Source organism: Antechinus flavipes, chromosome 4 (genome assembly GCF_016432865.1).
Source record: "Antechinus flavipes isolate AdamAnt ecotype Samford, QLD, Australia chromosome 4, AdamAnt_v2, whole genome shotgun sequence".
Lineage (NCBI taxonomy): Eukaryota > Metazoa > Chordata > Mammalia > Dasyuromorphia > Dasyuridae > Antechinus > Antechinus flavipes.
Window position 1 is genome coordinate 80,047,025 of NC_067401.1, and position 14,376 is coordinate 80,061,400.

The window sequence follows — 14,376 nt, forward strand, 5'->3', positions numbered from 1 at the left end:
ATGTGTCTGGTACTGTGGGGGCACTGGTGATGCAAGGAATAAAACAATCCCTAATCACAAGGAGCTTACCTTTTACCATGGGAAATAAATATAAACAAAATAAATACAGCATGTAAAGATACAGAAAAAAATAAATGCAACAAAAAATACAGAATAAATGCAATTAAATACAAAGTAGCTAAAATTAGGGAGGCTCAGTACATTATTTGGTGGCAATCAGGAAAGGCTTCATGCAGAAGTGTCTTGAAGGTAGATGGTTTCTGTGAGGCAAAGGGAGGGAGAAAATGCCTTTCAAACATAAGGGGTCACCAATACAGAGGCATGGAGACCCAAAATGGATTGTTGTATGGAAGGGAGGAAGGAAATAAGAATTTATTAAGTACCTACTATGTGCTAGGCACTTTAAAAAATGTTGTTTCATTTGATCCCCTAGGAGGTATGTACTATTATTACTCTTATTTTACAATTAAGGAAACTGAGGCAGACAGCTTAAGTGATTTGTTTCATTTGATCCCCTAGAAGGTATGTACTATTATTACTCTTACTTTACAATTGAGGAAACTGAGGCAGACAGGTTAAGTGATTTTGCAGCTGGAGTCAGGACACCTTTGAATGCAGATCTTCCTGACTCCAGTCCAGGGTTCTATCCACTGCACCATCTAGCTGCCTCTCAGAGAAGTGCTGGTTTCTCTCAGGTTCAGTCTTCAAGGACCAACTGTTTCCTATAGAACACTGTAAAGCAGATGTCCTGTAGACATCTTAAATTCTTTCCTAAAATCCCTATCAAACTCACCCCTCTTCAGACTTCTTTATATTTGGCAAGGGCTTCCATTTACTCAGGCTGGTACTCCGGAGTGCCAACTTTTCATTCTCTCAAACCCCACATATCAAATCAGTTGCCATTGCTTTTGCTTTCCCAATGTCTTTCAAGTCTGCTTCTTTCTGACCTCTTTGTACAGAAATACTTAGAGCAGTTCTCTTCTCAGAGAAAAGAATTGGAAATTGAGGAGATGACCATCAACTAGGGAATAGTTGTATATAAATAGTGATATAGGATCATGAAGGAATATTATTGTTCTATTAGAAATGATGAGAAAAGAGAATATCAGAAATATTTAATTTCACAGAGAAACTTGTCTCACTCTATAGGAAGTAGGGAGGAAAGGGGAAAGGAAAGGGAGAGTCTAATAGAAGGGAGAACAGATGTAGATGGGGAGAGGAATAAGAAAGGGGGAAAGTTGTTTGAGGAAGGTAATGGCCAGAAGCAAAACACTGGAGAGGAGGCAAAGGGGGAAAGGAAAAAAATATAGCTTGGGGGAAATAAGATGGAAGGAAATCCAGAGTTAGTAATTTAAACTGTGATTGTGAATGGGACAAATTCTCCCATAAAATAGAAGCAGATAGCAGGCTAAATTAAAAGCCAGAATCCTACAGTATGTTGTTTACAAGAAACACATTTAAAACAGAGTGATACATACAGAATAAAGGTAAAAGGCTGGAGCAGAATCTATTATGCTTCAGCTGAAGTTAAAAAAAAAAAAAAGGCAGAGGTAGCGATCTTGATCTCAAATCAAGCAAAAGCAAAAATAGATCTAATTAAAAGAGACAAGGAAGGAAACTACATTTTGCTAAAGGGTACCATAGATAATGAAGTAATATCAATATTAAACATATATGCACCAAGTGGTATAACAGCCAAATTCCTCGAATAAAAGTTAAAAGAGCTGCAAGAAGAAATAGATAACAAAACTATAGTGGGGGATCTCAACTTTCTCAATCAGAACTAGATAAATCAAACTACAAAAATAAATAAGAGAGAAGTTAAGAAGGTAAATAGAATTTTAGAAAAGTTAGACATTATAGACCTTTGGAGAAAATTGAATAGGGACAGAATTGAATATACTTTTTTCTTGGCGGTACATGGAACCTACATAAAAATTGACCATATATTGGGGCATAAAAACCTCAAAATCAAATGCAGAAAGGCAAAAATAGTAAATGCATCTTTTTCAGATTATGATGCAAGAAAAATTACATGTAATAAAGGGCCAGGGAAAAATAGATTAAAAATTTATTGAAAACTAAATAATCTAATCCTAAAGAATGAGGGGGTGAAATGATGAGCAGAATGTTACTAGAAAAGCCTGGAAAGTCCTCCAAGATCTTGTGCAAAGTGAAATGTACTGAGTACAAAATAATGCAAAGTTGTGGGATGATCAGCTGTAAAGACTGCTATTTTTAGCAACACAATGGTCCAAGACTATTCTGAAGGGCTTATGATAAAAAATATTATCCGTACCCAGAGAAAGAACTTATTGTATCATTATAGATTGAAGCATACTTTTAAATATACTTTCTTTTTTTTCTCTTGCAACTTTTTTTTGCAAGGGGGGCGGAGAGATCTATGTTTTCTTGCACAACATGATTTTTATGGAAATGTTTGCATAATTTCACATATGCCTTCTTAATGGGGGTAGAGTAGGGAGGAAGGGAGAGAATTTCAAACTCAAAGTTTTAAAAACAAATGTTTAAAAATTGCTTTATGTGTAACTGGGGAAAATAAAAAAATATTAAATATATTAAAATGTCTACTCCTTTCTTTTTATGGCTACTATCCTAGCTCAGATACATATCATCTCTTGCCTAGACTGTTGAAATAGCTTTTTAATTGATCTCCCTTCCTCAAGTTTCTCTTCTACAATCCATCACCCAGGAAGCTGCTCAACTGATTTTCCTAAAGTATAGCCTCAACCATATTACTCCCCTGCTCTATAAACTCCCAGTGGCTACCTATTGTTTCTGTGATCAAACATAAACTACTCTGCCTTTTAAAGTTCTTCACAGCCAGGCTCAATATACCCTTCCAGACTTATTGTATACTATTCCTCTTTAGGCTGTTCTGGTCCAGTCAACTGGCTTTCTTGCTATTCCTCACACATACAACACCCCAACTCTCATTTCTGTGCTCTTGTACAAGCTGTTCCATATGCCTAGAATCCATTCATTCCCTCCTTACCACTACCTCTTAGAATCCTGAATTTCTTTCAAAACTCAGTTTGAGGCTCCTTCTACATGAAGCTTTTTTTGATCCCCTTACTTGCTAATGTGTTCTTCACCCAAACTACCTTGTATTTATTTTAGATATTTTAAAATACTTAAATAGTATAGTCTCCCCAATAGGCCATAAGCTCTTGGAAGGCAAGGAATATTTAATTTTTGTTCTTCAGTCCCCTAGACTTAGCATAGTATTTGGCATACAGTAGGCATTTAATAAATGCTCTTTTACTTTTTTTGATTAATTGACAAAAGAACTATAATATTATTTACTTGCATTGAAAAAAAAAGTTTGACAGCTAGGTGGCCACTTAAATAGTGCCCTGGGCCTAGAAAAAAGAGTTGAGTTCAAACGTGTGATCAAATACTAGCTGTTTGACTCTACACAAATCTCTTACCCTCTGTCTGCCTCAGTTTTTTCAATTGTGCAATGAAAATAATAGTATCTGTTTCCCAGAGTTATTGTAAAGATTAATGAGATAACATTTACAAAGTGCTTAACCCAGAGCCTAATACATACTAAGTACTTAATAAATGCCTATATCCTTCATTCCTGACTAATTTTCTCTTTTAAAGGATATTGAGGTTGATAAAGGAATTACCAAAAAAAAAAAAAACTTAGTTGAGGAAGTAAGAAAATATGAAGATAATATTGATAGAAGAATAGAAAGAAACAGCTTGATAGGCAAGACTTGGGAAAATCTGAAAATCAGGGAGACGAAGAACAAGGCTAGCACATTCCCACCATGTGTCCTAAGACGGGTCTTCTCTCTCATCTACTAATGTCTAATTATTCTCTCTCTTCTAACATCCCCCCCTTCCCCCCCCAACCCCCCAACACACAGATGTCAGGCAGATTTTTCTTTTCTCCACTTAGAAGAACAAAAACATACTCATTCCTTCCTTCCCCTCCTGGGGGGGGGAAAAAAAAATCAGAGTTTTCTGTGTTAGGGCAACAGAAACTTGTGATTTCAATAGATATTGAAAATTGCCAGTATTGAAACTTCCTTCACTGATTCAGGCTGGCTAACACATCAGTGACTTATAGTTTTACAGATTTAACGAGGGCACTGGGAAATTAAGTGACTCTCTTATGGGGGCAAAGCTGATGCGTATCAGAGGTAGAACTTTTTGGCCATTATACCAACTTCCTTTCAAGAGATGTTTGGCGATGATGCAAGGAAATTGAAGCTATATGTGTATAAATATACATATATATTCAGATGTGTGTATAAATATAAATATATATATACATATATAACTATACTGCTTCAGATGTGTATGAGTATAAATATATAAATGTACATATATATTTAGATGTGTGTATATAAATATACACATATATAACTATACTGCTTTAAATTGTGTGTATATGTATATAAATATACATACATATATAACTATGCTGCTTCAGATGTGTGTGTGTATGTGTGTGTGTATATGTACATATATATATAAAACTGTCAGCTCTGTGTGTGTACACATACATAGATGTAAACACGCAAATTCAAGCATAGCATAAACTGGTTCTAAATCCCACTTTTGACAAATACTGGCTTTGTGATCTTAGGCAAGCCACTTAACTAGGCAATATTTCAGAATTTAAGTTATAGAGAAGGGGTTGGTAGGTGTTTTCATCATTCCTGAGGTCCCTACACCAATAAAAACACAGATTCAGGTTCTATCCTAAATGCATGTTCACATACATATACACAATGAATACATATATACACGTATATACTATAATTACATATAGAGTATTTATATACATATGCATGTGAAAAAATGAGGCAGCAGAAATTCAGTTTTCATGATCCTATAGTAGTGGGACTAGAATACAGGTCTTAATGAGAGGCCCTAGCCTCTCTACCATTTATTACAGATTTAAGCTTTTGTCAATGACAGAACTGCTGCGATCAATCAAGGCTCCAATCCAATTCCCCAGGCCACCCTGGGTGTATTCACATCAAAACTCTGCTGTAGTGATAAGACACCATCTGATTTATTAATTAATGCAAACATTGTTCATTCCAGTGCCTGAGGGCATGGTACAATTGCAGGACATTTTAAAAATATCAAGCCTATTTAACAGCTGAGAAATCAAAGAAATTGCCAATAAGTTTTATTCTTTCTTTCTTTTCTGGGGAATTCCTTTCCCAGCTTCCCCTCACTCCCTTGTCCCTTTTTCCCACCTCCACCATTAGGCTTCTTGGGTGATTAGCAGAATCCCTGCCAGTGTTTGCTAATTGGGTTAATGGAGTGACTGCATAATTGTTCTCTCCTTTCCTCTACCAACCCACCCTGCTGGCTGCTTTCCGAGTACCTGCCTGGCTGAATCTCTCATCTGTTCCCGGGGCACAAATTTGCAACAACAACTTCCATTGTCGTTCACATCTGGGACTTTGGGGTTTTAAGTGAATCTCCCCAGGCAGAAAACAGAAGATGCTGCTATTTTGGTTCGTCTTGGTACAAAGGGGCCATTCTGTGGAGTTTATAGGCAGGGCAGGGTTTGCCTGGGCCAGGGGAAATCTGATCAGTGATGGGACCCAGGCCAGAGATCAGGGCACTGGGAGAAAAGACAATGGCCCATGGGGCTGCGATTCTGAACTCCTCTCCCCTGCTCTCGGGTTTTGTGTTTCATTTTAATCAGTTTCAGATGAAACTAAAAAGCCTGTCGCCTCCTAATCCCGGTCCTTCAGACCCGGGTCTTCAGTTTCCAGCCGGTCTGCTCCTAGGGTGTCCACATAGATGGGGGCCTTTCAAATCCCCAAAGCTCCACAGGAGCCACTTTCTCTCGGCACCCTGAGAAACAGGTGGTTGGGTTTCTTTGTTGTTGTTTTAGTTTTGGAAGTTGTGTGCTTGAAGGGTGTTTTACCTCAAAGGGGGATTGCTGGGAAAAGCTGAAAAGTCAGGGCTGTGTAGGGTAGAGTCTACCTGGGGTGGTTGTCCCCGGCTATTCAAGGGAGGAGGAGGTTACCTGGCTTGTGGTTTGTTCTCTCCCGACCAGTGGCAACTAAAGAGCAGAGCTGGGACTTCTCATTGCTGAGCTCAAAAATGGCCTCAGGCACTAGCTGTGTGGCCCTGGACAAGTCACACCTTTGTCTGACTCAGTTTCCTCAGTTATAAAAATGGGGATTATACAGCACCTACCTCCCAGGGTTGTTATTGAGGAGCAAATAAAATGATATCTGTAAAAAGCAATTGGCACAGCGCCTGGTGCATCATTGGTACTATATAAATGCTTCCCTTCCCTTGGGAACATGTTTCCTTTCACAGCTCTAATTATTACTTCTAAATCTAGCCTTCCCTCTCTCCAATCCATCCTTTTTCACACTGCTTCTTTTTAAAAAAAATCTTTTTTTAATGCACTAGTCTGACCACGTCAATTCGTTATTCATAAATTGCCTGTGGCTCTATATTGCTAACCTACCATAGCTGGAAATTGAAGGCCTACCAATTTAACTCCAATAGCCTTTCTAACCCTATCATTACTAGTTCTCTTTATGTGTTCTATGTCCTTGCCCAACTGAACGACTGATCCTAACTTGATCTTGTTCTGCCCTATCCTGATCCAGTGCCATTCTCCTCAACACATATATCTCCAGCTATTAAAATCTTTCTATTCCTTCAAGACTCAGCCTCGAAGCTCATGGAAGCTTCCTCTTGCATGCAGCCTTTTCTGATCAGTCTTGAATGGTATTTGTCTTCTTAAATCTCTCATAACAATGTATGGATCTTTCCTTTACATTTAGCATACTATAACCATATTCTGATCATCTTTGTATATATTTTACCTACTGACCATCAGATTTTAATCTCCTCACAAAGAAGGATTTTGTTTCATTTCATCTTCTATGCACAGCCTATTTATTTGGCACAAAGCCTTATACATAATTTATTGTTGTTTTCGTTGTTTAGTCTTTTTTTCTCAGATATCAGACTCTTTGTGATCCCTTTAGGGGTCTTCTTGGTAGAGATACTGGAATGGTTTGCTATTTTCTTCTTCAGCTCATTTGCTCATTAAGGCAAACAAGGATAAGTGACTTGGCCAGAGTCATATAGCTAGTAAGTGTATGAGGTCAAATTAAAACTCAGTTCTTCTTGACTGCAGACCTGGCACTCTATCTACTGTGCCATCTTGCTGCCCTTATACATAATCGGCATTTAATAAATGTTTATTTGTTTTATTAAAGAAATAAAAAGAGCTAACTGCGACAGATACTGCCAGTTTCTCAAACCCCGGATCAGGCTGTGGATAGCTGGAGAATTTTTGCACTGACCACAGCTTGGGGAGGAGGCTCCTCAAAGGTCCACTCATAAAAGGAATACAGAGGGTTTGCTTTAGGGCACTGTCCTCAGTGACTCCCGAATCTGAATGTGACCATAAAGGTATCACTGCCCTCTGCTGGATGGCATTTCCAAGTGTGTTCCTGAAATTTAAGGCCAAAGTTGACCTTCCCTTTGGTGTATGGGCACCTTGTTTCCTTCCTTATCTGTTACAGCACAAACCTACCAGGCAAGTTTGTTTTGTGCCCGATCACATTGTCCAGTTTTTTCCCCCGTGTTTCTTTCACTGAGTTTCTAAGATCTGGGAAAGAGCTAGCCTTCAAAATGGCTTGGGAACACATCTGAAGACTGAGATGTTTTTCTCAATCACTTCCTCTGAAAGAAGAGAAATAATTTGGTCACTTGAACTAGTATTTTTCTCTGCTGAGCTAATTTAGTCCTTTTCAAGAAGTCTGCAGGCCTTCACTTTGTTTACCCCAATCCATTTTTTAAGAGTCCTGCTAGAAACATTTCTGTGCACAAATCACAGTTTTTAGGCCATCTATAAATATATTTAACTTTTGGTGCTCTAAATGTGAGATCATTGCTCAATGACTGAAAGGACACACTAGTAGAGAAAATAAATTTTATCAATTATATAAATATTGCTATTCTCTATATAAATTGAATAAGAGAAGTTAAATGGGATAATGGTTTATAGGCTTTTCATAGAAAAACAGATAAACCACAGCTGGTTTTATATGTGTAAAAACAACAAAAAACATTACTTAATGGGATACTTGTTCGTCTCTGTTGTTGGGTCAGACAACAAGCATTTATTAAATAATGCCTATTATATGTGATGGGCATTGAGGTGTCACACTAGACTATAGAATAAAGGGCATGGAATTAAGAAGATGAGTCTTCTTGAGTTAAATTTGGCCCCAGCTATGGGACCTTGAGCAAGTTACTTAATCCTGTTGCCTCAGTTTCCTCATCTGTAAAATGAGCTGGAGAAGAAATGGCAAACCATTTTTGACATCTGCTAAGAAAACCAAGGCCTTCACTTTTTTTTTTTTCTTATTCTCTTAGTTCTAAGCAGTTTGATTTCCAATGTTTGTTAGTTGATTGATTGCATGTTATTTCCTTCCTTAGAATGTGTGCTCCTTGAGGGTAGGGATAATATTGTTCAAGTTTCAGATTGAAAGCCAGATGATTTAAAAGAAAGAAGGAAGTAGAGACACCAACTGTAAATGTCTTTAAAGTTTAGCCACAAAAGAGAGATGGGAGTCAGTCTCCTCTCACTCTAAATTGGCTCATTTTGCTGGAAAAACTTCCAAGGTAAAGAGGTACGTAGCCTCCCGCTTGGCAGAGAACTGAGATGGTCCTGGAAGAATAGAAATGTTACAGAAAAAGAGATCACAATGGATTAGTATGATACTTCTCTTTTTCTGTAACAATTTCATGCCTTATCTTTTTAGATTTATTGTTAAAGATGGCATTTCATTATGAAGGAATCATTTTTTGGCAAATTTGTATGTTTATAACTTAGTAAACATTATTTTGGCTTAGTATATTTTTATTGAACTAAGACAAAAAATTTCCTTTAATAATTCTGAATGCTGAGGGGTGGCTAGGTAGTGCAGTGGATAGAGCACCAGCCCAAATTCAGGAGGACCCGAGTTCAAATCTGTCCCTCAGACACTTAACACTTTCTAGCTGTGTGTCCCTGGGTTTAATCCACTTAACCCCAATTGCTTCAGTGGGAAAAAGTCACGTGCTGATTATTCACTTGTGTTTGACATTTAGGGTTTTCTTGGCAGTGATACTAGAATAGTTTTGTCATTTCCTTCTCACTCATTTTACAGATGAGGAAACTGAGGCAAACAGGATTAAGGATTTGCACGTGGTCACACAGCTAGTGTCTGAGGTTGGACTGGAATTCAGGCTTTGAATAATATCCATTGTTCCACTTAAGCTGTCCCCAATCTGCTGATGGTGAGCAATTTATAGCCCAAAAGATTATAAAACTTTTCATACCCTTTGACCCAGTAGTCTCACTCCTGGGTTTGCATCCCAAAGAGATCATAAAAGGGGAAAAAAAAAAAAGGATCCTCATGTATAAAAATGTTTATAGCAGCCCTTTTTGTAGGGGCAAAGAACTGGAAAGTGAGTGGATGCCCATCAGCTGGGGAATGACTCAATAAGTTATGGTATATTGTGTGAGACACAAAAGATTCCTACCCAAAAATGACTACTCAAGAGTTCACGCAAAGTAAAAAGCAGAAAATTTATTAGAATCTCGAAAAGCGGGCTGTCCCATCTGTGATAAAAAAATGCTCACAGCAGGAGAGCTATTCCTGTGAGAGTGCTCAAAGTTTTTATACATTTCAGACAAAGAACCCCCAAAATCTCACCCTCTGTATGTTGTGATTGGCTAAATAAGTCTTTATTCCCCTATTTGGTTAGTAGAATGCAATATGCTTCTTCATCCACCTATATTTTTAATTCCCTCTTTGGATAATGGAATGTAGTCCAAGCCTTATCTAAAATCACGTGACTCCGGAGAAGCTGAAACTAGGCCTGAAGGCTTCAGCTAATTTAACAGTTACTGATCAATATGTGCTTGAGCTGTAAGTTCTTCACCTTTCCCACACAATATCAATGTTATGAAATATTCTTGTTCTATAAAAAATAATCAGCAGGATGAATACAGAGAGGCCTGGAGAGACTTACATGAACTGATGCTAAGTGAAATGAGCAGAACCAGATCATTATACACAGCAATAAGATTATGTGATGATCAACTGTGATAGATTTGGCTCTTCTCAATAAGGAAGAAATTCAAGGCAGTTTCAATAGACTTGGATTAGAAAATTCATCCACATCCAGAGAAAGAATTCTGGAGACTGAATGTGGATCAAAGAATAGTATTTTCATTTTTTGTTTGTTTTTTTCTTCCTCTTTTCAACAATGAGCAAATTCAAGGCAATTCCAATAGACTTGGGTTGGAAAATGCCATCCACATCCAGAAAGACATGTGGATCGAAGCACTGTATTTTCATTTTTTGTTTGTTTCTTTCTTTTTCATAGTTTTTTTCTTTTCTGTTCTGATTTTTCTTGCACATGACAAATATGGAAATATGTTTAAAAGAATTGCACATATTTAATCTATATCAGATTGTTGTCTTGGGGAGGACAGAGATAAGGAAGGGAGGGACAAAAATTTGGAACACAAAGTCTTATAAAAACTAATGTTGAAAACTATCTTTACATGTATTTAGAAAATAAAATATTGATTTTTTAAAATAAAAATTAAAAAACAAAAAATAAGAGACAATTTCAGCACTGTGAATTTATTTTGCCACCATCTTACATATCTATAAAAATCCCAAAATATTGGTATTCAATAAATTTAAGGGTTCAGGAAGGCTAGATAAGGGCTACAAAGGAATACCAAAGTCTCTGCCCCCATCTAGTGAGTTTGTTAACACACTAAGAAAACAAATGGGAAGAGTAATCTAGACTAGAATGAATGAAAAAGTACTTCTTCAAACATAGGGCAGGTAGGAGGCAGAGTGGATAGACCAAGGGGTCAGAAGGCAAGAAGAGTTGAGTTCAAATCCAGCCTTAGACACATCCTAACTGTGAGAGCAGGCCAGTCACTTAACCCAATTTGCCTGAGTTTCCTCATCTGTAAAATGAACTGAAGAAGGAAATAGCAAATCATTCCAATATTTTTAAACCCCAAGTGGTGTCATGAAGAGTTAGACAGTACTGAAAAGACTGGACAACAACAAAATGTGTAAAACACTATTAAACACAAGAGAAACAAATAGAAAAGCAAGACAGTCCCTGCTTTCAAGAAATTCTGAAACAACAGATATAGGTTTCAGCTGTAAGTCAGATGGTGAAATTTCATGGTCCTCAGGGTTCAACAGTGAAGCAAATTGTAATACACTCTTCTTTAATGGTATCATGTATGTATAACTATATCTATAACTCTGTATAACAATACATATATACACCCATATACATACATATACCCATATACATATATACCTCTATATACACATACACATATAAACACATACACATTTATGTACAAACACATAGATACACACCCATATACATATACACACGTATATACATATACAGTGGTATGTATACACACCTATATATACATATACATGTACACATAGCTATATACATGTGCATGTATACATATATACACACCCATATACATACATATATCCATATACAGACACATCTCTATATACACATACACACATTTATGTACAGACATATATACACACCCATATACATATACATACTTCTATATATACAGATACACACTCTCTATATATAAACACACACTTATACATACATATAGCACTCTCTCTATACATACATACATACATACATATATACAACACACACCCACATCTATATACACATGCACACCTTACCTATATGTACACATTTCATATACAAATATAACTTATATACACACATGCACACATACATAAACACACACATATATATACACATACATAGACACCTTTATATATATAAACTCATTACATATATAGATGTGTGTGTATAGACATATACAAACATATATATCCATTTGTAATATTGTGCCATTTAACAGTGCCAAAACCTTTGATAGAGAGAATTTTCTTTCCTGAGTCTTCACTAACTACTGACCAATATAATGATCCATGACTATTGCAAAGGACCCATGGTGAAAAATGCTATCTACTTCCAGAAAAAGAACTGATGATTTTTATGCAGACTGAAGCATACTTTTTTTTTTATTTGTGTTTTCTTCTGTCACATTTATAAATTTAATACATGACTACATATGTATAATTGATATTATATCAATATACATTATATTGATATCAATATATTGCTTGGGGGAGGGAGGGAAAAATTTGGAATTCAAAGTTTTAAAAAATGAATGTTAATTTTTAAAAAATATATAATTGGGAAATGTTAACATGTAAATAAAAATATATTAAAAAACCCAAACTGTTATTTAATGTGTAATGGGCTTATTATTACTTTTAAGTTAATAAATATCTTTAAATTTTATTTTAAAATCAAATGAAGGTGGCCTAGCTGTACCAGATCTAAAATTATATTATAAAGCAGCAATTACCAAAACCATTTGGTATTGGCTAAGAAATAGACTAGTTGATCAGTGGAATAGGTTGGGTTCAAAGGACAAAACAGTCAATAACTTTAATAATCTACTGTTTGACAAACCCAAAGACCCCAGCTTTTGGGATAAGAACTCACTGTTTGACAAAAACTGCTGGGAAAATTGGAAATTAGTATGGCAGAAACTAGGCATTGGCCCACACTTAACACTGTACACCAAGATAAGGTCAAAGTGGGTTCATGACCTAGGCATAAAGAATGAGATTATAAATAAATTAGAAAACATAGGATAGTTTACCTTTCAGACCCGTGGAAAAGAAAGGAATTTATGATCAAAGAAGAACTAGAGATCACTATTGATCACAAAATAGAAAATTTTGATTATATCAAATTGAAAAGTTTTTGTACAAACAAAACAAATGCAAACAAGATTAGAAGGGAAGCAATAAACTGGGAAAACATTTTTACAGTCAAAGGTTCTGATAAAAGGCCTCATTTACAAAATATATAGAGACTTGACTCTAATTTATAAGAAATCAAGCCATTCTCCAATTGATAAATGGTCAAAGGATATGAACAGACAATTCTCAGATGAAGAAATTGAAACTATTTCTAGCCATATGAAAAGATGCTCCAAACCATTATTAATCAGAGAAATGCAAATTAAGACAACTCTGAGATACCACTACACACCTGTCAGATTGGCTAGAATGACAGGGAAAGAGAATGCAGAATGTTGGAGGGGATGTGGGAAAACAGGGATACTGATACATTGTTGGTGGAATTGTGAACACATCCAGTCATTCTGGAGAGCAATTTGGAACTATGCTCAAAAAGTTATCAAACTGTGCACACCCTTTGATCCAGCCGTGTTTCTACTGGGCTTATACCCCAAAGAGATACTAAAGAAGGGAAAGGGACCTGTATGTGCCAAAATGTTTGGGGCAGCCCTCTTTGTAGTGGCCAGAAACTAGAAACTGAGTGGATGCCCATCAATTGGAGAATGGTTGAGTAAATTGTGGTATATGAACGTTATGGAATATTATTGTTCTGTAAGAAATGACCAGCAGGAGGATTTCAGAAAGGCCTGGGGAGACTTACATGAACTGATGCTGAGTGAAACGAACAGGGCCAGGGGATCATTATATACTTCAACAACAACACTGTATGATCAATTCTGACGGACGTGGCCCTTTTCGCCAATGAGATGAACCAAATCAGTTCCAATAGAGCAGTAATGAATTGAACCAGCTACACCCAGCGAAAGAACTCTGGGAAATGAGTATGAACCACTACATAGAATTCCCAATCGCTCTATTTTTGTCCGCTTGCATTTGTGATTTCCTTCACAGGCTAATTGTACATTATTTCAAAGTCAGATTCTTTTTGTACAGCAAAATAACTGTATGGCCATGTATACATATATTGTATTTAACTTGTGCTGTTAAACTTATGTTTAACATGTATTGGTCTACCTGCCATCGCGGGGAAGGGGTGGGGGGAGGAAGGGAAAAATTGAACAAAAGGTTTTGCAATTGTCGTTGCTGAAAAATAACCTATGCATATAACTTTTAAATAAAAAAAAATTATTTTAAAACTTTAACTTTCTACATAGTAACTGATAAGATATAACTCACATAAACAAAAGTTCTGGGGTCCTCAATAATTTCTAAGAGCATAATAAGAATCCTGGGACCAAGATGTTAGATGATCGCTTCCGAAGAGAAAGTTGTTCTTTTCTTCTTTCATTACAGAATTGGAAGAACTCAATTCAATAAATATATATTAAACACCTAATGTATACAAGTGCTTAAAAAAACACTCATTGGCCAAATGGAGCACTTTTGGCGTCTAAGCCTACTTTACCTGGGGCTTAAGGCAGCACCA